The sequence below is a fragment of the Mustela putorius genome, unplaced genomic scaffold (genome assembly GCF_011764305.1).
Source record: "Mustela putorius furo isolate JIRA1106 unplaced genomic scaffold, ASM1176430v1.1 tig00000589_pilon_pilon_pilon, whole genome shotgun sequence".
Taxonomy (NCBI): Eukaryota; Metazoa; Chordata; class Mammalia; order Carnivora; family Mustelidae; genus Mustela; species Mustela putorius.
This window is the reverse complement of record NW_025421425.1, coordinates 7,973,761-7,997,677: the sequence shown is the minus strand read 5'-3', so window position 1 is coordinate 7,997,677 and position 23,917 is coordinate 7,973,761. Positions and strand designations below refer to the sequence as shown.

The window sequence follows — 23,917 nt, the reverse complement described above, 5'->3', positions numbered from 1 at the left end:
CAAGTAGACTTCAGTGTCTGCGACTAGGGCTTTATGCGGGAGAAAGACAAGAATCAGACATACCAAGTTCAAATCCTCTATGATCTTGACTTTTACCTACCTCTTTAAGCCTCAGCTCCCTCACTTGGAAAATGGAAATACAAGTAGTACCTACCTCTGGGGGCTTCTGTAAACACTAAGCAAGGCCATGTTTCTAGAGTTAGTCCCATAAGGGCCTGGAGCACAGTAGGTGCACAGTAAGCATTAACCGTATAAATGAATGAAAATTACCCTTTCACTGAGACCTCCAATCCTCTGAGTGCTGTGGGACTAGACTGCAAGGAAAAAGAGTGAAGGAGGATGAAGGGAGTTATCCCCAATGGCCAAGCCCACCAGCTTGGCCCTTCAGGGGACAGGAAACAGGAGTGCCCGGCAGACACCTAGGTGATCCCCAGCAACAAGGGTTTGGGTGTCTAGCAGAAGCCTCATCACAAGAGTAAGAACAGTGATGATCAAGAAGCACAAGGAAATCCTCCAACAGGTTTGCTTTGAATCCCAGTGTGGCCACGGCCCTGACATGCATAAGAGTGGGTCTTGATCCTAAAATAAATAGGATTTCAAAAGACTGCTATTCCAGACATGAGCGCAGTCAGTAGGGCTTACCTTGAAGCTCTATAGTCTCCCGAAACCAGTGGCTTGCTGGTAAACCAGCTCTCAACAATTCAAATCGGTTCAAGTCCTCAAGCGAAGAGCTTGTCAGTTTCCACGGCGTACGTACTCGCCCCCACCATGGCCAGACGTGCTCGCTCCCAGCAGGGCCAGACGTGCTCGCTCCCAGCAGGGCCAGACGTGCTCGCTCCCATCGGGGTCCGACGTACTCACTGCCACGTAGGCCCCAAGTGCTCGCTCCCATCATGGCTGTGCGCACTCGCTCCAACCACGGGCGGACGTGCTCGCTCCCACCAGGGCCGATACCCGGAGTGTGGCTCCACGGGTTCTCGCGCACAACAGTGATCTCTTCTCGGAAAGGCAGGGCCCCCAGCAGCCAGGCGCAGTGACAGACGCCCGGTACGTGGGAGCGACTATGCGGTCCCGGAGAAAGAGCGTTTCGACACACGACTTAGCTGGCCCTGGTCCCGAGTGCCGTGTACATAAGGTATCTTCTCATCCTGACAGGCGTATTTACTACCCCCGAAAGAAATACTGTAAATACTCTTCGCCCCGGCCTGTCTGCAGACTGCCCGGTGGCGCTTGGTTCTCCTGTAGGGGAGCCTTCACGTCTTTGTGGGAAACTGGACGTCCGCCAGGCGCTACTGCGACAATGGCTGACGACGCCGTCAAGGTAAAGCGCCCTCGCGTCACGGGGGTCCAGTCAGGGCAGTCACACTTGAAACTCAAACTCGGCAGAGAAGTCGGTCAGAGGACTGTTCATCCTTTTTTTTTTTTTTTAAGATTTTACTTATTTATTTGACAGAGACCACAAGTAGGCAGAGAGGCAGGCAGAGAGGGGGAAGCGGGCTCCCCGCTGAGCAGAGAGCCGGATGCGGGGCTCGATCCTGGGATCAAGACCTAAGCCCAGGCAAAGGCTTAACCCACTGAGCCACCCAGGCCCCCCATCATCAAATTTCTAATGATTCATTAAAACAGCACTGGCTGGAAATGTGGGAAGGATGAAACACACCCGTCAGCATGTGCCCGAATCCCCCGGATGGCAGTTACAACACAGGTCCCTGGGCCCTAAGCCCCTGAGTGTCTGATACAATGGGCCTGGGACCTGAGAATGTGCATTTCTAACAAGTTCCCAGGTCCCCCTGATGGTGCCCATCTGGGGATCACCCTCAGAGAACCACCTGAGAAGTGTTTCTCCTGAACCAGCTCTCGGCAGCCAGTGTTTGAAAACTAAGCCTGAGTTACCCATCCAAACCAAGAGACATCAAAATTTTAGAAGTGGTGCCTGGACGAATAGGAGATTTCTGAAAGACTGGTAACATCAGCCTTGGGTCCTCGGTGAAATTTCTTCCAGGAGTTACAGGGCAACGTCTGGTTCCTTAGCTTCCTGCCGGGAGCGATCATTCCGTTTTCAGCCTTGGCAAATAGGAGAGTCGCTTGCAATCACACAGCAAATGAGGAGAGAAGGCAGCCCCCCAAATGGAGGCTTCTCCCTCCTGTCTGCCTCCCTCCAGGGCCCAGAAGGCAGCCGGCAGGACTGTGAAGTCGTGGAAGAGTGGGAGGGAGACGTGACCCTAGGAAGATGAATTTTCAAGGTCAGAGCAGGGCCCTCACATTTCTGCTTTTTTTTTTTTTTTTTTTTTTTTTGGCCACGCTCTGAAATTCCAGCCTCCCCTTTCCTATAAAGAAGTTGCTCTATGTACAAAGGTGCTTGGTTTCGTAGCCTATGCCCAGGAGAGACTAAAAACAAAAACCCCAAAAGTTATTTTTAACAGTTGATGTAAGCAGGATGTGAAGGTCATTGTTTTAAAATCATATCTCCCAACAGAGAAAAATAATCTTAATCGGGGTGTTTTGTTTTATTTTGTTTTGTTTTGTTTCTTGTCTCGTTCACAATACTCCTTTTCTAACCGGCCTACAAACTGTTATTCCGTCCTTGGTATTTTTTTGAGTTGTTAGTTTTTTACATAACCTTGAATTGAATTCAGGGTCCACCGTGGCTTTTTAATTTTACACGTGTTAGTCATGATTGGCAAGCGGACTTTCCCTGTCTGGTCTCAAAGTCATGTTTGCAAACACCACCCACCGTGCCCCCACCAGGGACACCTCAGCCAGGGGAAGCCAGGTCTGGGTCTGCACCCCTGTGTGCAAATGTTATAAGCCCCATTCTCCCCTGACGTTATCTTCTAAGCCAGGCAGATGTCACAGGTTTGCTGTTCAGTTATGGCTCCTTTTGTTTTCCCCCTTCTAGTCAGATAGCTTTTAGGGTCAGTGATCAACAGGCATTTTAGAAATGAGATGTGGTCCATGGCATGAGGGGTGAATGACCCATTTAAGGGGATTCAGCTCAGTGGCTCTGTCCCTGACACATCACTGGCTTATGGGCCTGGGGGGTGGGGAGCAGTCCCTCTGGGGGCTGCAAAGAGGGAAAGAGGACTCCAAGTCTTCCTTTTATCCTCCCTCTGCTTAATGAAAGGCAGGTCCTCTCTATAAAAGAAATCACTTGTTGCAGGTCATGATCTCAGGGTCCTGGGATCGAGCCCCGCATCGGGCTCTCTGCTCAGTGAGAGTCTGCTTCCTCCTCTCTCTCTCTCTGCCTGCCTCTCTGCCTACTTATGATCTCTGTCTGTCAAATAAATAAATAAAGTCTTTAAAAAAAAAATCACTTGTTTATGGAACTTGGGATTTCAGGTGATAGCTGCTATTGCTGAAAACCGCTGTTTATTCAGCTTGCCCAATCTGTCAGACAATGTGCTCAGCACTGTGCGGGCACCTGGAAGATCCCTATAGTTGTCTTTATTTTGTATATGGGAGCAAAGAGGAGATGCTGGGTCACCAGCCTGGGAACACGACAGGCAGCCAGTTCTATTGTCTGCAAGCCCTTCTAGCCGAGGCTTGTTGCCTTCGTCAGCCCGGGCTGGCCTCACAAAATACCAGAGACCAGGTGGCTTAAACAACAGACATTTATTTCTCACTTCTGACGACTGGGAAGTCCAAGATCAACGTACCAGCCGATCTGTGTTTGGTGAGCCCCAGCTGGCCTGGTTTGTAGACTGCCACATTCTTGCTGTGTCCTTATTTGGCAGAGAGAGAGAGAAAAAAAAAAAATCTGGTCTCTCTTCCTCTTCTGATAAGGACCCTAATCCATCACCAGGGTCCTACCCTCCTGAGCTCAACTAAACCTGATTAGCTCCCAAAGGCCCCACTTCTCGACAATGTCACATTGGGGGTCAGGATATCACTGGGTGAATTTTGGAGGACACAAACATTGAGTCCATAACTTTTATTGGCTTCTTCATGCTAATCCTTCCATGTGTATTAGTTCTTCTAATCCTCACAAAAGACTTATAAGAACATTATTGTCATCTCCATTGTACAGATAATAGTAGAAGCACAGAGAGGTTAAGCAGGTTGCTCTAGGTCACATGGCAATGTGAGTGCACAGCTGGAACATGAGCCTAGGCAGCCAGCTCACCAACCCCCAGAACTCCAGCAACAGAGGAATGTGTGCCATACACAAGAAAAACATGGTGAACTAGAAGCTGGATACTTGGGGTCTAGTTCTAGAACTTTCTCTATCTCCTTATGTGACTTAGACACCCCCCCCTCCAGAGCTCTTCAGGGTCCTACTTTCTTTATAAAATGAGGAAGTTAAAAATAAAATAAATAAAACTAATATCTCTAAGCTGACTCTCAGTTTTAACCATATGTTCCCCTGCTTCTGTCTGTCCAGTCAGCAAACCCCCCATCAGGCACTGATGGGGTCACCCTCTGATGATGACTGACATGAGGAGGATCTCAATGAGAACTTGGGACCCACCAAGGGTTAAGTTTTCTTGATAAGGACTCTCTCAAGAGCCTCCTCCAGCGTCAACTTCTGGATCCAGACTCGCTCAGCAGAAACACACGGCTACAGTTCCTTCTGTGGGGAGGGAAGCCCTCCCGCGCCAGATGGCTTCATGGGAGACCTTGCAGTCACATGGGGTCCCATGTCCAGAAGGGCCTACACCTGGTTCAGTGCATTGCAGCCACTGTCTCAAATACCTAGAAATTTTGGAATGAAGCCCCCTCCATTTCTTCTTTGCCCAGGCCCTCCAGTCTACATGGCTGGTCCTGCCTCCACTCGTCTACACCACCCGTTCTCCGAGTCCACAGATGCAGTTCTCTTAGTGGGGATCGCTCAGAACAACCTTGTGTCCAGTCTACATGAGCCTTTTCTTGTTTGTGACACCCATTTTCCAAAATGGGTGCTGGAGTCCTGGGGAAGAGTCACGGTGGCATCCCAGAAGGAGCGGTTCTTAGTGTGAGGGCCCCAGGGCTCAGTGGTTGGTGACGGCCCTGGAGCCAGCTGTCTGGATTTGTGTTCCAGCTGTGCACTCACCTTGCTGTGTGACCTGGAACAGGCTGCTTAACCTCTCTGTGCTTCCATCTCATTATCCTTACAATAGCCATAATCATAACCTCATAAGGCCATTGTGAGAATTATTCTAGTAAAATGGGACATTTTCATCAACAAGTATTATTTCTTATGTCTATAGAAGAAAACATGTAGTTAGCTTTTTCTTTATTTTTTTTTTTTTCTGTTCTGACCAAAAAAAAAAAAAAGTACAAAGGAATGTCATAGGACTAAATGTTCTGGTTTTCCTCAGAAAGAACTCAATGAGATTTCAGGTCATTAGGCCAGCTCAGGGAACAAGTGAGATTCTAACTAAAGAAATTAGGGTAAATAGCTAATTAAAGTCTTGAAGACACTAGCTAGGGATCAGGTTATATCACAAGTTCCAAATGCCAGCATCCCTGAGGGTTCCGAGTCTTCTGGAAACACTACCGGGAAAGGACAGTCCAAAAGTAGTCTAACCTTAAGGGGGAAAAAAGAAAAATCAAATTTAAGTCAAAGAGATAAATCAGCAATGGGATTGATGTGAGCTCAAGAATTAATAATTAGGCAATCATACAAATGGTGACTGTAAGATAATGGCAGATATCATGTGTGTGTCCCTTTCAAAGTGTCATGACATTGACCCTTGGGAAAAACTTTTTTTTTTTTTAATTTTTGAGCAAGAGAGAGCGAGCACAGGAGAGACGAGGGAGGGCCAGGGGAAGAAGGAGAGAGAGTCTTAAGCAGAGGCACTGCTGAGCATGGAGCCATGGGGCTCGATCTCTCGACCCTGAGATGATGACCTAAGCCAAAACCAAGAGTGGGAGGCTCAGCCGGCTGAGCCACCCAGGTGCCCCTGGGAATCACTTCTAAAAACAAAGTAGGTGATGGTGGCACAACCTTGTGAATGTATTCAATGCCACTGAAGCGTACACTTAAAAATGGTTTAAAAGAAAAATAAGGAAGAGAAAGAGGTCAAGCCCACTGTTGTCCACTCACATATCATTGTTCAAAAGAGTCCACCCTGACAACACGTCCCTCAGCCCCCCCATTCAAACATCCCACGAACCCCACGCAAGTTGGTCACACATACTCCAGTCGTGGTATAAACGTCGGTTATGCAATCATGAGTGAATGAAAAACAAATCAAGAAGATGAGTGATTCCACACTGAAACCAACATTTCCTGCTGCTCCTCTCCCAAATTTCTGGATTAAGTTTATCAAGAGAGTATCCCGAGATCTTGAGATGAGGTGTTTTCTAAATGTATGCAACTTGCTGTTATTTAGCTGTGCCGGGCAGGATTTTTCTCAGTACTGTGCACCCGACACAAAACAAAAGCATAAGTAGCCGACCGAGGCTGACAAATTTTGAATGTCATGTGCACTTTCCAAGCTCGCATTTGTATGCTTTAAAATGGCCTCGTTTTATTATTTGCTGTTTTTATATGAAGTTGTCAGAAGTCTGAAACTGACAAATATTTGTGCTAAGAAAATGCTGTTTTTGTTCGTTTTTTAAAAGCCAAAGTAGGATGGGGGTGTGTGGATGGCTCAGTCAGTTATGCATCTGACTCTTGGTTTCGGCTCAGGTCGTGATCTCAGGGCTGTGAGATCGAGCAGCCTGTCGAGCTGTACGTTTAGCTCAAGAGTTCTCTCCCTCTCCCTTTGCCTCTCCCACTCATGCTCTCTCTCTTTCTCTAAAATAAATAAATAAATAAATAAGTCTTTAAAAAAAAGCCAAAGTAGGACAAATTAATAGTTAATTTGTGTATCTGTTTCTCCAGTCAGCCAAGCGCGTTTTATTTTCTTTGTCCTTAACAAAGGTTTTGTGGACTGTTATAAACAGACACAGGTGAGCAAAGGAGACCTTCCTGCCCTCAGCACAGGCTGTGTATCTGGGAATGCCACCGGATTGGACGCACCCTAGCGCCTAGAGTGTGCCTACAGGATGTTATGACCCTCAAGCTTCCTCCGCGGGACGTGGCTGGGGGGATTTTTCTCCACTGCCCCTGAGCTTCTCTCATCCCAATATGACCAGAGAATCATCTTAGTTCATGATGGGTCCAGCTCCTATCAACAGGTTAGGGAAATGTAAATGACACAAAGCTATAACCAAAAGCCAACTAAAGCTACGTTTTTACCATCTGCATGTGGCTGGACAAAACAATGAACAGATCTCTGCCCCTTTCCCTGTACTTATGTGTGCCTTTTCCCTTTTAGGAATGTACTAATAACATGCTGAATGACCAATTTAGATAATCACCCTTCCAGAAATCATCTGGGTCCATGGTCTGTCCAAGAACCCCTCAAGAAATAGCCTTCCTCTCACTGACACAAAGAAGGTATTTTGAAATCTCGCCAAGTAGTAGTTGACTAATTTAATCGGTATAGGTACAAATTTCTCCATATGGAGAAACCCATCTTGAGCTAGGTTCACTATCATTGAACTATCAGTGAACTTCAGGTTCACTATCAACATTAATAAAAGCAGGTGAAGATAGTTTAGCATCTTAGTGGTGAATTAGATGCACCAATATAATTGAAGCTTAAAATCCATTAAGTCTGTTTATCTACCCATAAAATGAGGAAATTAATTTAATTAACATAAAGCAATGTGGCCATCAATAACTGACACAGGTTTGCTATTACGGTAATTGTCATCAACATTCTAATCTTTGCTTAATACCTAGGGCTCAAAGGACACAGCCCAAATGAGGAATTTGGCTATTATGCCTTCTAAGTATAAAATGAGCTTGCAGCTGCCTTAAGTTTTCGATGAAATAAGACACTGTCTGTTATTAAATTCCAAATGCTCAAGCTGATCAGAGGGAGGAAATATTCTAATTTAGCTGGTTGTGCAATATTTAGCAAAAAGGGATGAATATTTAGGGGGAGGGGTGTGTATAAGATTCCAAGAACAGCTCAACAGATCAACATTTATGGTACGAAAATAGCCCCCCAAATTGCCAGTGCTTGATTACAGGGTAATTTTAATTCTATAAATTTAGTCCCACAAATATCACCAGATTGACATTGTGCCCCTGAAGATCACATTTTTATAAAACATTATTGAATTCTCAGTGGAAGTCATGGCCACTTGAGGCATCTTCATTGACCTACATGGTTTGGGTTGATGGCCGCTAAGCAGTGTTTAGAGACTTCCAGTCCTAATGGGGCTGAGTCGATCTAGGTTGGAGAGAGCTGTCCCACATTATAACTTCTATCAGAAGAGGAAAACAAAGATCTCAATTTGAGCCTGTGATTCCGTGATAGTTATCTTTATGTGTCAACTTGACTGAGCCGTGGGATACCCAGATATTCAATCAAACATCATTCTGAGTATTTCTGTGTGTTTTTGGATGTGTTTAACATTTAAAATGGTAGACTGTATAACAGATCGTCCTCCTTAATGTAGGCAGGCCTCGAGAAATCCACTGGCATCCTGAGAAGAATGGAATTCTGACCGTGGCCCAGATAAGAGGGAATTCCTACTGCCTGACAGCCTTTGAGCTGGGTCATCCATTTTTTCCTGCCTGTGGATTAGAACTGAAAGTTTGGCTCTTCTCATTTCTTGAGACTGGGAGTTTTGGCTGAACCTACAGCTTTATGTTAATTAAATTAATTTCCTCATTTAGACTTGAACTAGAACTACAGCATTGGCTCTCCTGGACCTCTAGCTTACCTGTGGAAGATCTTGAGGCTTCTCAGTTGTGGAGGCTCTTCCTTAGACGATCTCTCTCACTTCCCCCACCCTTTTTTCTTATGTGTGTGTGTGTGTGTGTGTGTGTGTATGATATACACACACTGTCTACTGGTTCTGTTTCTCTAGACAACCCTCACTCATACAACCCATACCACGCTTATCCCATAACCAAACGATTGCTCAAGCATGACATGTCAATTCACTGAGTAGTCTAGGCAACAGCTCTCTCTCCCTCTTCCTGGGATGCCATCCCCCACCTTCCTGGTTTGACAAACACATACTCACTATCCAAGACCCAATCTGTGTAAACATCTCCTGAGCCCTTCCACTAGTCCCTCAGCCAGAAATTAGTTGCTCTGTCCTTATTTCTGTCAAGCCCTGTGTAAAGTCCTCTGTCATAAAACTCACAATAGTTACATGTATGCCTACCCTCAAACTCTGGGTCAGGAGTGTATTGGTAAATCTTTACTGAGTTCATCACTCAGTACTGCTTTGTATTCCCAGAAGCTACCATGGTGCCAGAAAATGGTAGATGTTCAAAACTCCTAGACTGTTCTCAGGTATTGACTGAAGTGGTCATTGTCAGGGTCAGTTTTCAGCAGGTTCATGCAGAAGACAATTCTTTAGGCAACCTCTACTTTCATTTTTAGCACTCTTTCTCTTTCTTGGAGATTTTACTCTTCCTAAGGTTTTCCCTAGCAGTGAAACAGATTTGATTAATAATAATAATAAATCAGAGAAGATGTTAATGGTAAAGCTGAGTGTTAACAGTTAAAAATATACATTAGTTTAAAAGAGAATGCCTGTACAAGGCAATGTTTAAGGCAAAATCACAAGAAGTCCATACTGAAATTCCACATACATTATATCACTGCAGTGGAAATGGGGAGCCCTAAGGTATTTTCATGAGAGTACCTCAGGTCATATAAACCAGTCATCATCATGCTGTAATGATAGTCCAAGACTTCTACTTTTCAAATCTGGAAACACAATCAGTTCTATAACCCACAGAGCACATAGAGTTCTATCTCCCAAGGTACCTCCACTTAACCAGCTCCTTGGGTTTAGGGGGTAAGGGTTGTTTTGTTTTGTTTTGTTTTAAGTAGGTTCAATGTGTGGAGCCCAATGTAGGGCCTGACCTAACAACCCTGAAATCAAGAACTGAGTTAAGATCAAGAGTGAGATACCTAACTGACTGAGCCACCCAGTTGCCCCTCCAACTGCTTGAGTTAATCAACACTCTCAAATCCATCTGTAAAGCAAATCTACTAGGACTCACAGCATGTTGAAACATTGAAACTGGTAGGCTTCTCTCTGGTACAGCCACAAATTTCAGATGCAACCAGCTAACTATGTTCTTGTCAAAATTAGTTGTACTTGATTCCAAGTTGTTTTTTTAATCTAAATTAGACTTGCTATTTTATTTAAGGATTTAATTAAATCAGTTAACTATTTTGAAAACTAGTGAAATGAAACTATAAAAAGAAAGACTATTTTTTCTATGAAAACACAGTTAAATACTGTGCAAAGATGGAATAAAATTGAGACAGTAACAACAATTGCTATCAAAGAAAATATGGGAGAAAACTATAAATTACTAGCCATGAGGGAAGGTCACAAAAACCTAGAAGGATTATGTACTTTAGTTGTCTCATGGGTATCCTTAAATTCTCCCTCCATTATAGGGAGATTCTTAGGTAGAATATTAGGGAATATAATTTACCCAAGAAAAGTGACACTGAGGGATGCCTGGGTGGCTCAGTTGGTTAAGCCACTGCCTTCAGCTCAGGTCATGATCCCAGGGTCCTGGGATCGAGTCCCACATCGGGCTCCTCGTCCAGCAGGGAGCCTCCTTCTTTCTCTGCCTCTGCCTGCCATTCTGCCTGCTTGTGCTCGCTCTATGACAAATAAATAAATAAATCAATAAATCTTTGGGAAAAAAAAAAAAAGCGACATTGCACCTCAATCAGTAGAACTAAACTCAAAACCAAAAAAGTCCTCAGCCCTATATCGAAAGAATGGCAAAAGAAATATATATGTGTGTGTGTGTCTATGTGTATGTATATATATATGTGTGTATGTGTGTGTGTGTGTATATATAACAATCTTTTGCATTCCTTTGAATTCAAATATTCTTTTGAATACACACACACACACACACACACACACACACTTAAAGTCAAAGAAATAGTATCACTTTTTATTTTTTTTAAAGATTTTATGTATTTATTGGGAGAGAGAGCATGCATGCAAGTGCGGGGAGAAGACTCTGAAGCAGACTCCACGCTGAGTGTGGTGCTGATGCAGGGCTTGATCTCACCATCCTGAGATTGTTTCAGACCTGAGCTGAAATCAACCTAACTGACTGAGCCACCCACGCACCCCAAAATTGGATCACTTTTTAAAGTGATTCCCTGCCTTAACCTACTTCTTCGATTAAATGAACAGCCTCTGGTCTCCCAGGACAGTCTCAATCACACTGCAAGAGAGGACCTATAAACTCCTTAAACTTCTCATTAACTCATTGTTTGTGAGAGCTGCTCCCCCAGCATCCAGCTCTCATCTCCGCCCATTTTATTCTCACCTTTCTTTCTCACTTTTCCAACCTCCAAAAGGCAGAGAGGACACGTGGGGACTCTCTGAGTCTCTTACCTCTCTAAGGTGTTGCCATGTTATTCGAGACAAACAGAGATGCTTTTGGAATTGAGCACCAAGGAAGAGGAAGCAACAGAACCAAATGTCTGAGAAAAATAAGCCGGCTTGGCAGGAATTGAGGAAGAGGATGAATAAAGAAGTTGGAAAACAAAACAAAACAGGACCCAGACACACTGACCGTGATTGGATGCTGAGAAAGAAAATAGTGGTATTTATTTTTTATTCTTTTGTTGTTTTCATTTTACAAACTCTTGTGTCTTGGGCTTGACTTTCAATAGATCATGGCAAGGGAAACTAGTTTTATATTTCTAAGTCTCATTTCCATTTGCCCAATTGGGATCGGATATAAATGGATCCCGGACTGACACCACAGGCTTCCTGCAAGCTCTTCGAACTCTTCCTTTTCCTCCCACTCAGTCTGATCAATAAACTGCCATACTTCTGCTGTGCCACAAATGTTCAAAAATAACACCATCCCATTAATGCAATGAAGCATAAGAAAAGTCCATCAAGAAGGTGTTTAAAAATGGAACCAAATGTGAAATATTCTTGTCTGAGAAAGGGTGAACTTAACAGACCATAGCTTGCCCTCTGGGCTGTAGTGGAAACAAGTAAACCAAGATCAGCTCTCCAGAGCCGTTCATCAACTAAGTCAAGTCTTCTTATAGTTTTGGCAATGTTCCCAGGAGTCAAGAAGCACGCACTATTTAGTCCCATTTATCCAAACTGCAATGTTACAGTTTTACAATTTTAAAATTTTACAATTTTCCCAGCATAAAACATCCTGGTGCCCAGATTGTAGCCCAACTAGTTGATAGGAGCCAAGACACCAAGCAAGAGTGACCAGAGACCTGCCCCTTCTCAACTACTGCTGGACTCCAGTTCAGAACCACTGTGGAAGCTTTTCTCTTTCTGCTGTGTCTGTTCTTGATGACATGTTTAGGAAAAAAATAATAATAATAAAGTTTCCTCTGAAAGTAATCATCCTTTGTATTTCTTCCTCTCGTTATAGTCTTAGATGATATTTTCTACTGCAATTAATTTTTTAAATTGCTGCGTAGTATGCACTGTATGAATATATCATAGTTTATCCATTCTCCAATGGATGAACACTTAAGGTGTCTCAAGTTTTTGCTTATAATCAATAGACCTTCTATGAATATGCTTATGTAAGTTTTTTTTGCAGACTTGTATTGCCATTTTCTGGGGTAAATATTTAGGCTTGAGTTTTTTGTTTATAAGGTAGGTATATATTTACTTGTAAAATATTTGTCAGATCTTTTCCCAAAGTGCTGGTACCATCTTAAATCCCTTTCAACAATGTATTAGAGCTCCAGTTGCTCCATATTTTTACCCCTAACACTTGGTATTATTGGTGTTTTTCCTTTCAGCCATTGTGTTGGATGTGTAATGGTTGATGCAACTTTTAAAAGTATCCATTCTACATTTTATGTGTGAACCTTCTTAACTACACCTATCTGCCTCAGTTCCCAGGTTTTTGTATATTTATAACTGAGACAGGAGTATGGTCCCATGAAAAGATAACCTCCATGAAGATAGATATTTATGGACTTGGCATGTTATAGTAACCCAATAATACTTGTCGAATGATATGAACGAATAAGTGAATGGTTTTGCATAGCTAGACTTACTAAAATAAGGACACAGGAAGACTGTATGTATGAGCACGTCTGTGTGATCTGTTTCCAGGCTCTTCCCCGCCATGCTGCCAGCTGCATTTCATCTCCTTTCTGGTCCACTGAACTCTTTGCTGCTCTGGTGTGGGTTTTTGTTTTTTGTTTTTTGTGTTTTTTTTGTTTTTTTGTTTTTTTGTCTTTTAATATCAAAGGATGCCTAACGTCTAATGTAAAGATATTCTTTTTCTTTCCCCCAGTCTCTGAACTGAAGCATCAAGAAGACCCTGAGTAAATACTCCCATCTCCCAGGTCTCCTCATCTTCATGTGTCAGATGAAGGGAGTGAGTTACCCTAAACTTCCCTAGCACGAAGGTATAGTGATTCTGATTCCTTTATCACTGCATCTAAGGTCATGAGTCCCAAGACAGCCTTGCTTGCTTTCTCACTCTTTTTTTAAGGTCTGTGCATTAGGGATTGGGGCTAAGATTTGTTAAGAAATTTGGGCATATTGGGGAGATTTATGTCAGAAAACAAATAACACTAGGGTATGTGTGGACAAAAGTACTTTGGGGACATTTCTGGCTACCAAATAATCTGAACCTTCTGTTTTCCTTTTAAGCTAAGCCCTTTCCTTCTTTGTCAAATTTCACAGTGGAATGAAAGTTCCCATCCACTCAGTATAAATGAAAATGGCTTCTTGCTTCTACTGAAGGGGATTGACATTGCTATTCTTATGAGAATTAATTGAACAGTAATAAACTTGACTTTTATTTTAAATGTTTACAGAGCTCCATTTATGCCCCACAATTTGCTGCCTAATTCTAACTAGGGCAAAGTTTATAAATCAAGTGCCTCATAAGCAAACTTCAATTTGTAGGTCATCAGAAACTGTCACTTTTTTTTAAGTTAAAAAAAATTTGCATTAGGGTTATAAGTTCAAAGGGTAATATGCAGCAATACAAAGGGCAGGTGACATTTAAAAACTGTAAGGAAAATGTAATTATACCAAAAATTGACATATCCAAATTATCTTAAAATATGTAAAAATGATGCTTTAAAATGCATTTTCTGTGGCAAATGGAAACCTATATCCTTGGTAGTTGATAACAGGATTATTGGAGCTTGGTTTTGAGTAGGAACCCTGCTATCTGAACGTGCAGAGCAGAACCAATAGAGTTATGCTCATTTTTATAATCAGAGAATGTGAACTGTAAGATACCAGTGCTATAAAATGTATCAAAGATTGTTTTTTGGCCTAGGAAATTGTCACTTTTTATAATTTGTTTCACAAACAGTCAAGAAAAATGGGTGGTTTCTAGTTCTTGGGTGCAAGAATTTGTATCCATTAAATCAAGTTTATTAATTGGATTCTCAAATCTTTTATTTTTAGATTGTTTTTGGTTATTTGATCAAGCAACAATCATTAAAATTTTTAAATATTCTACTTAATTTTACTCAGTTATATGTTACTTAACTAAGTTTTCATTTAATGTAATACTTATTGAAATCTCTTGTTTGGGCAAATTATGGATATACACACAGGATCTCTAAATATCTATCTTTGGAAAGATGGCTAATTGTCTGCCAAACCTGAACTTCTCATTATATAACTTTGGGCTGGAAGGTGATTGGCAATCAGTGACTAGAGTCCCAACCTGCCTTGAATCTAGGTGAGGCCATATGACTAGCATTCCCCAATGGAATGTGGGCAGAAGTAATATGTCTCTTCCATCCCTGATTAGTAAGAAGGGATATGCCTTCTCCTCCCACTCCTGCCCAATCTGCAGGCTTGATAGAGTTAAGCATAGGGACCTTGGAATCCACGTGATAAAGACAGCAGAGGCACCAAATGTAAGGAGTCTAGATTTCAGAATCATCTTTGGAAGAGAGCCACCCACCAATCAAGAACACCCATTTTGAACTTTACAAACAAACTTCCTTCATGCTTGAATCATTGTCCATTTTGTATGATGTTTTTGTGATTGTTTATTGTAGCAGCTAGCATTATCCTTTCTAAAACATTACTTCTATTTTAGTCAAAATGCAATACTATCCTTAATGGTGATCATAAAAGCAAACATTCCAAAGAAACAATAATAAAACACTCACTAAAAACTACTAAAAGTAGTTGCAAAAAGTGTGTTTGTGTGTCTATGTGTATGTGCAAAAATGTGTATGTGTGTCCATATGTGTGTATATAATAAAGGAGTACTTAATTTTAACCCAATAGCCACTTTGTCCTTCCTCTCTAATTATCTGTGAGCTTCCAGAGTATTCTCTTGGGTCCTCAAATTATTTTAAAATGACTTAATCTCACTCCTCATTTAATCCTCTGCCACCATCTTTTCCCATATTAGTGTTCATGTTAATGATACTTCTAATATGCAGATCTCACAATTCCTCAATTTCTTCTTTAAAAACTCCCATTTCCATCCCATTTAAGTTATCCAGTAAGACAGGCAATCCCTTGAAGCCATCAAACACCTAAATACTATGTACTCTGTTCTTTGTCTTCTTCCTTTTCCCAATTATCTTGTCCTGAATATATTGTATTCCATTGTTATGAATTCCAGTCCCTCAACCCAACATCATTATCCACACCTATCCTTCCAACCATAAATGCTGAGCTTACAGCTCACCCCAGTGACTAAATGCTAAGGGCATAGGTATAAGAATGAGATACTCAATGCCCAGAGCCACAAGGCATTTCCTCTAAAGGGGATCAAGAATTGTGTTTTACATCTAGGATGAAATAATATTGGAGAAATGCCTCTGTTCCCCTTTTCTACTTCTCTTTTTTTCCTCCACAAAAAATGGGATAGCTTTATCCAGATGAGCCCAAGTCAAGAGCCCTCTCTTCACTCTTGTCCCCATGTAGGGAGACATCTGGCTTAAGTCACAGACCTACCATCTTTCTGAAAACAGACCTAGAGGTCCATGTCTACAGCTCACTCTCTCCTGTGGTCAGCATGGCATGGGGGTAGTTCTTGCCATCTGTGGAATCAGCATTACTCCAAGTGAGTGTGAGATCTAGACTCATGGGCCTATGTTGATGCAGATTTAGGGTAGAGGTCCTGGAGTTTATAGAAGGAATTTCTGAGTAGTCAAGTTGGATCTAAGCTGTATGGCCTGACCAAACATACCAGAAGTTTTATAAGTAGAGGCAGAAGGTATATGCTCATCTCTCATTTTCATCTGAGTCCTTGTCTGATCAGAACCACAGAACAAAGAAGGACAAAGTACAAAATTTAGACCCAGGATATATGTTCTCAGGGGAGACACAGATATGAAAATCAATGGTTATATTAACACATGGATGTGTGTTAGGCATGATAAAGATATATGTATTAACTGCTTTGGAAACAAAGAAAAAGAGAAGAGATGAGATAAAACTTCCTTTGTATAAGGATGAGTAGAGAAGAGGAAAGAAGAAAAGATCGAGAAAGTTTCCCAAGATAGATAATGACTGTGCTGAATCTATGGGACATGAAAAAGTTAGCAGGCAGAAAAGGGAGGAAGACTTACTAGGCAATGGAATAACATGTGCAAAATAGGGAGTGAAGAGAGATCACAGCACTTCCAGAAATTTTAAGTAGTTTGGCCATGACAAGCCTGTTTGATAGGAAGTGATTAAAAAAAAAAATCAAGATGAAGAGACTGGGAGAGACTAATTCACAGAAGATTTTAGGGTTAATTTTTTTCAAGTTTTGATACTGAATCATTACTGGATTGTGGAATCTATTTAGTGGGTCATGATGTTTTTAAAATAGAAAACATCAGAGTAGTTTGCATTTAGTGAATTTGCATATTGTGTCATGAAACTTGGGTAGAGAAGTTGGTACTTGTGTGCGTTTACTGGCTCTTTATGTAAAATGTATTTCTTACTGTGAAGTGACTGTTCTCTGGAGGGCCCACAGCAAAAATGCCTGCTCTCCAATGTGAAGATGCCTGACAGTCAATCAGTCCTACTTCAAGATACACAGCTGCCAATCAGCTTGTTTAATGCCTCATTCTGTAGCTAGTTGGCTATCTAGCTAGCTGTTTATTTGTATCAAAGTAGTAATCATCATAATCTCCCTGGTTACTTATATTTTAAAAACAAGACTTGGTCCCTAATTCTGACTTAACTCAGAGAGTATATTTCGGTCACAAATAGCTGAACATCTCATTAATAATAGAGAAACAAATAATACTCTTTGTTTCTTTTCATAATTACAACTAATCCATCAGCACAGAAAATTGACAGGGAAAATTATTTAGTGTCTTATGTAGGCACTTTAATAATTTCAAATTACTGTATTTTACAATTAGACATATTTAGATAGCCAAAGATCATCAGGTTTTGATGAAATCCTCCAAGACAAAAGACAAAGGCTAATACCAATAAGCAAAAAAAAAAAAAAAAAGGCTAAAGAAGAAACAGAGCCAATCTTGAATAAAGAGTGAAGACATAATGAAATGTTTAAACTTTAATTAGTATCCTTAGGAACAGAAGAGAAGCTGTCAATACACTTTTTTAAAGAAAGAAAAGGAAATCTTGAAAATTTTAAAGAAAGGATAATTGGGGGAAAATAACTAAGGAAATGAATTGGAAGAAAGTTTAAAAATATGCCCAAACCAGATTAATGATTCTGAAAACAATACACATGTGTAAATGGAACTGAACAATTAAATAAATGAATGGCAGTTGGTGGGAGCCAGGTTTCTCTGGTGAAGAGGGAGATTACAGGCAAGCCACGCAAGGAGGCTAGAATAATCCATGTGGTACTAATTTGAGTTACAGACGTCAGTATGAATTAATGTTTAGCTAAATATAAAATGGATACATACAGGGACGCCTGGGTGGCTCAGTTGGTTGAGCAGCTGCCTTCGGCCCAGGTCATGATCCCAGCGTCCTGGGATCGAGTCCCACATCGGGCTCCTTGCTCAGCAGGGAGCCTACTTCTCCCTCTGCCTCTGCCTGTGCTTGCTCTCTCCCCCCCTCTCTCTCTGATAAATAAATAAAATCTTAAAAAAAATAAAAAAAAAATAAAATGGATACATACAGAAATATATGGAGTTATTGATTGATGTATATACAAGGGCTCATACATACACATATATTTCCATGCTCTGTTGGCTAAGAGGCCCACCGAGAAACACTGACAACCCAGTGACAACAAGTACACCTCACACCTGAATCTTGTTTTATGGTAGCATTCTTTAACCAAAGAAATCAGGGCTCTTGAGGACAGGTTGGCGCTAGGACTGGTGCAGGGATCTATGAGATGAAACCGAAGCATCTGTTTGGGAGCTTTCCCTGCACTCGCCAGAAAGCCTCGCTAGGTGAGTAATAAAACTCGCCCTACCCTCTTGCTGCCTGTGTGGTGCTATCAGTCTTGAACTCCAAAGTTTAGGTGGAATCACCACAAGAGAGGGAGACCATTCTCTCTTTTGTTTTCATGAACTGTACAAGAAGAACTCGTTCGCTAGGTGATTCCGTCATAATTGCTGTGCCATGTCCCACGCAGGCTGTGCGCAGAGGTAAAAGATGACAGTAAGTCATGTCCTTTAGAAAAAAGAGACCTCCCTGCTTTTAATACTCACTTGAGCTTTAGCACAGGTTTATTTAGTTAGAACAAGAGTAAGATAGCAAGTTCTATCTGTTAATAAGCAAACACGAGAAGGCCCTTAGAGGCATATGGGCAGACTGTTAATAATGTAGGTTAGATTCAAGACAACACATCCGTCCTGAATGAGAACATTTCCAAGGGTCTGATCACTTGAAAAAAACTTTGACAAAGAAAGGATTAGATTAGGCTTTAACCCTCTGGATTTTTAAAATAGAAAAGAGCACAGCTGCAATTTAAATCATCAGAGAGTGTACATTATTTAGCAGTTCTTTTTATAACTGTTTGCACTACAGGTGCAATAAGAGAACGTTAATTTTATCTACCAGGGCATTTCCATTTTGTGTACGTGTGTGTCATGGGATTCTTTCTTAAAAGCCCAGCTCGAAAGCCCCAGAGAAGACGCTTCTGTTTGCGTTAAACTGGAGCAAATACTTTTATTCTAATTCATTGTGAGGGCTGGTGCTCTATGTAAAGCAAGGAATTTTCTCATTAATATTTCTAAGCTCTTTAATGCTCCCATTTTCAACTGGATTAAAAATAAAAGACATCATAATAGCCCCAGCAAAGTATTTTTATCAGGCTAGGAGTAATAAGTGACTGCGGTGACTCCACTGGGATGATCATGTTACATTCATAGAAAACCACCGACACAACCTAGGTGACATTCAAGTTTGCCGTTAAAAGTAGCTTATAGCTGTATTGTGCTGAGGTCAGACTAATCTGGATAAGAAAGAAAAACTGCTCTAAAAAATAAAATAAAGAAGGAAAAGAAAGACAATATTCCCCTTGTTGGCTTATTCCTCAAACTGGGGCCCATCCAATATGCACACCCTGCTGCTTCCTGCTGGCATATTCCGGGGGTGGGAATCAATCCCCTCTTTGTAGAAATTAAGAAATTGTGGAAGCATTAAAAAGGGAAACACTGAATAGATCTAATGTAGTTGGAGACAAAGGATTTAAGTGATTTGGAGGGAGAGAGCAAGAGGAAAACTGGTCAGGATCTGGCTCGACCAGTTTCCCATTGGAGGAAGTCAGAGACTTGAGGTCACTAGAATTGGGGACTTGAGGTCACACAGGAGTCCACCCAGGAGCTCAAAGGTTACTTGTGTTTCCGCTCCTCTTAATGTTTTATGGCACCAAGCAAATTCAGACAGCCGATTTCAGTTGGGACTAGATTAAACAGAACTGTATACATCAATGCTAAGGCGCATATCCATCTCAGGCCAGAGGTACAATGTTGTTTTAATAACTTAACCTTGAGCCAACTTGGATTGTGAAAGTTTTCACTCCATAGTAGAGAATAAAACTGAAAGGATTTTTTTCCCCCAAAACATTATTTCACTAATGCAATAAACCTCAACTGTAAATCATGCCATGCAGTAAGTAGGTCACTGAAAACTAAAATGATATCAGATGTAGTCTAGGATTTCAGTGTAGCAAGATTATCTTTTTGTAATTGCTGTAAAAAAATAAAAAGAAAGAAACAAACCTATTTTTATTAAAAGCTTGGGGGAAAGTTGAATGTTTCTAAAACTGTGTTACAAGCAGAAAATTCTTCTTCCTGTGTCGAGTGTTACAAAAAACCATTGGTTCACCTTCCTGCTTTAGTAAAATTGTATGCCAAATAGAATTTTATTGCCTTTAAAGGTTCTGGATTCTTTGATGACACAGGACCATTGTTAATATGGATTTTCTAGGCACTCATCTTGTCTTTGTTAGACCACCTATACCACTCTCAGCAAATAATAAGCGAGAGCAAATTTCTCTTTATAGAATTCCAGCTAAAGAAGAAATGATAGAATTAGAATAGGCTCGCATTATAGCCCCTGTGAATGAATGGACCTGTCCACGAAGCATCAACAGCAGCAAACATCCCAAAGAGAGAGAATAGAAACGCACCGCACTGACCATGAAGTGGTGTTGGTCCATCTCCTCCAAAAAACTGAGACTGAATCTGAGCAAGCCTTTAGATTTAACTAGATATTTCTAGGGACTATAAGGAACAGAGAGAATTGTTATATGGCAGCATGAAGATGTAACCAGCAAAAATTTATCCATGGAAAACTCAAAAGATAAACAGCCCAGTTTCTTCCTCAAATAAATAATAAGGAATAAAAAAAGAGAATGATGGAGAGGAAACCTAGCACAGATAAAAGAATTGTTAAGAGACTGTACCCACTACAAGGTGTGTTATTTGCATCCTGATTCAAAAGAACAACTAAAAAGTAATTTACCATATTAAGGAGGGCACATATTGCATGCGGGCACTGGGTGTGGTGCATAAACAATGAATTTTGGAACACTGAAAAAAAATTAAAAAATTAAATTTTAAAAAACACGAAGCTATTGAAAATTGACCAGATATCTTTTTACAATTAAGCAACCATTGTCATCTATTTAGAGGTCACAATAATATTCTGGTTGTGAGAAAGAGAAAGAATGCTTATCTTCTTGAGACACAAACTAAAACACTTACTCATTTTTTAAAAGTCAAATTGTATTTGACAAAGTCGGTATTTTCTAGGATTGCTCTCTTCAGGAACTTCCTCTGTTTCTTTCCACCCTCTGCTAACCTGTGAGGATCCCCCTTTCTTAAACCTCACTGATAGCTTACACCTATCTCTATCTTAACACCCACCTAGTGCATAATAATCTCTCTGTGTGTCTCTACTATTATACCAAGCACCATCATAAATCATGCCGTAATTGACTTGGTATCCCCAGTGCCTGGCACGTGGTGAATCATTCAGTAAATGTAGAAATGATTCATTAAACCCAGCATCTTATTTTCTGTTATCCTTGTACACAGAAGCAATGAAGTTTTTCTCTTTCCTTTTCTTTTCTTTTCAGCTTTAGTTAGGTGTAACTGAGAAGTGTAATTGTAATAGATTTCAGTTGTACAAAGTGATGATTTGGTATAGCTCTGGAGTTTTGAACTCTTTGATACAAATGCTAAAGGGGCTCTGATTCATAGGCCGCATGTTTTAAATCATATTTTCTTATCAATCAGTGATGTTAGACCTACAGCAATCATCCTAGTTTATAGACAGGAACCCGTCTATAAAGGTACAGAGATGTGGGCAAGTTTCCAAGGTCTCATCTTCTAGGAGGCAGCCTGGGGTTCGTGCCCAGGTCATCTGGCTCCAGAACATCCTTGCTTGACCGTGCTCAACAGCATCCCTGAGAAGACCAGATCCCTGCTAACCCAGGACCAGGGAGTTCACAGTAAATAGCAACCCTGGGCCATGGCAGTTCCAAGAACCTAACTGAAAAATGATCATTTTCACCCAACCAGAAAACATGCAAAAAGAAACACAACTTCAGGGAAAAAAAATCATCAATTATACCATATCGGAATAACTTCAGATTTTCTTCAGGTGTTTAGTCGAGTCAACCAAATTGCTTCACACTTGAGTCCAAATATTTTGCCCCTTTGGTTAAAGAGTGGCTTTTCTCAGGATGAGATCAGAAGTGGCACTGACCCCATTCATTAAACATCCATCATCTAGGAACAAAAACAGTTTCTCGGTTTAGCTCTTCCCTTTCTACGTCTTGCCTTCCTGTGGGTATGCCTCCTTGTAGGGAATAATAGCACAGTTAATCAAGGTTACAAAAACACTGCACATTCCTCCCTCATTTGAGGAATTTGGGGTTGGTCAAAATCATTGTTGAACAAAATATCCAAGATAGAGTGGGATAGAATTTTCTTGACCCTTCCTTTTTTTTTTTTTTTTTTTCCAGGGAAGAAAGAGTCTAACTGACTCCAAGATTCTTGGCTCAGCCATTACTCAAGCCACAAATACTCCAGTTATCCAATGAGTCAGCGGCCTTCAACCGCACTTTAAATAAAGGCCTTCTATCATGATATTTTTCACATGTGTTTTACTCCCAATGGTATATCCTATAAATACTAAGCTTTGAGATTTCTTTTTACAGAGATATGCCCAAACAGTAATTTCAAGAGAACTATTGCCTGTTTTCTACTGAGCCTCAAATAATAAATGTCCTAGTTAATTCAACTGATAACTTGTAGACGATGCTAGCATTATTCTTTTTCTTTCTATTTTCTTCCTTCCCATTTATTTATTGTAATAAAATACACATATATGAAATGTACCCTTTTAGCCATTTAAAACTTTTTTCCTTTTTATTTATTTTATTTTTTTAAGTAGGTTCCAAACCTAGAGCAGAGCCCAACTTGGGGCTTGAACTCACAACCCTGAGATCAAGACCTGAGCTGAGATCAAGAGTTAGATGCTTAACTAACCGAGGCACCCAGGTGCCCCTTACCCATTTTCAACTAGATAATTCAGTGGCATTAATTACCTTCACATTAGGGTACAACCATCACCACCATCCATCTCCAAATTTTTTTTCATCTTCCCAAACCGAAACTCTATACCTATTAAACACCAATTTCCCATCTCCTTATCTCATTTCTAGTGATCATCATTCTACTTTCTGTCTATAAATGTGTCCTTTGCTTTTTCAATGGTTTTGGTAAATATGATAAGTCATAAGAGCTAGGGGTTACTAAAGCAAGGATTATACAATTTTTATACTTAATTCTCAAGTTTGCAACATTTTATTATTACATTTGTAAATGACCATTGGTTCTAATTCTCTGTTTCAGTCCGCTTGTTCTCCAAACTGCCTTAGGTACATTTCTGTGATTCTTAACAGAAGCAAATATTGGACAGAAAAAGGAAAGAAACCTTATTTAAAAATACAAGTGAACTAGAGAAAGAAGATGCACATTGGTTTACCAAACATTTCTAATTATATGTATTTCAATGTCATCTCTCTTTACAGACACTGTTAAGCATGGATAATTGAGAATGTCCTGAGTTTGAGGCAGTTAAGTGACTTCCCATAAAAAGCTTCTATCCCCTTTTTACCAAGTTCTTAAATAAATAACTCTTTCCCTTACTCAGATGTCTCGGAGCTGACCTATCAGAAAACAGGCAAAATGGTGACCCTCATACGCAAATAATTGGGGAGAGGATTAAATAAGTCAAGAATGAACAACCAGTAAAGCAACTTTTCAACCCCCAAGGGCAAATGGTGAGGCAGAAAAAGACTTTTTTTCTGCTCTAAAAGCTGAATTGCAGCAGGATGAGCCCAGGGCCTGATTCCTAAGGCAGAGGGTGAAGGTCGGGAAGCTTTAGGGAGCAAGTAGGCACAGACAGGACCAAGTTCAACATGCGCCTTTGGGCCTGACCATCTAATTCCATGCGCAAGAGTCATTTTCAGTTCTACTACTACTAGGGTAAAATGGAGTTTGGA

The 23,917-nt window shown here is 40.9% G+C and overlaps 2 long non-coding RNA genes across 2 annotated transcripts in view; one reads left to right on the top strand and one right to left on the bottom strand.

Moving 5' to 3' along the window:
• Positions 1 to 1,285, bottom strand: part of LOC106006641 — a 40,566-nt gene extending 39,281 nt beyond the window's left edge. Inside the window, exon 1 of the long non-coding RNA XR_006607333.1 lies at positions 643 to 1,285. This is a non-coding gene — a long non-coding RNA (uncharacterized LOC106006641). The remainder of the gene's footprint in view (positions 1 to 642) is intronic.
• LOC101671059 lies at positions 877 to 22,599 on the top strand. The gene is made up of 3 exons (XR_200074.3): positions 877 to 1,135; positions 13,277 to 13,391; positions 22,373 to 22,599. It is a non-coding gene; the product is annotated as an uncharacterized LOC101671059 (long non-coding RNA).
• The last annotated feature ends 1,318 nt before the right edge of the window (positions 22,600 to 23,917 follow it).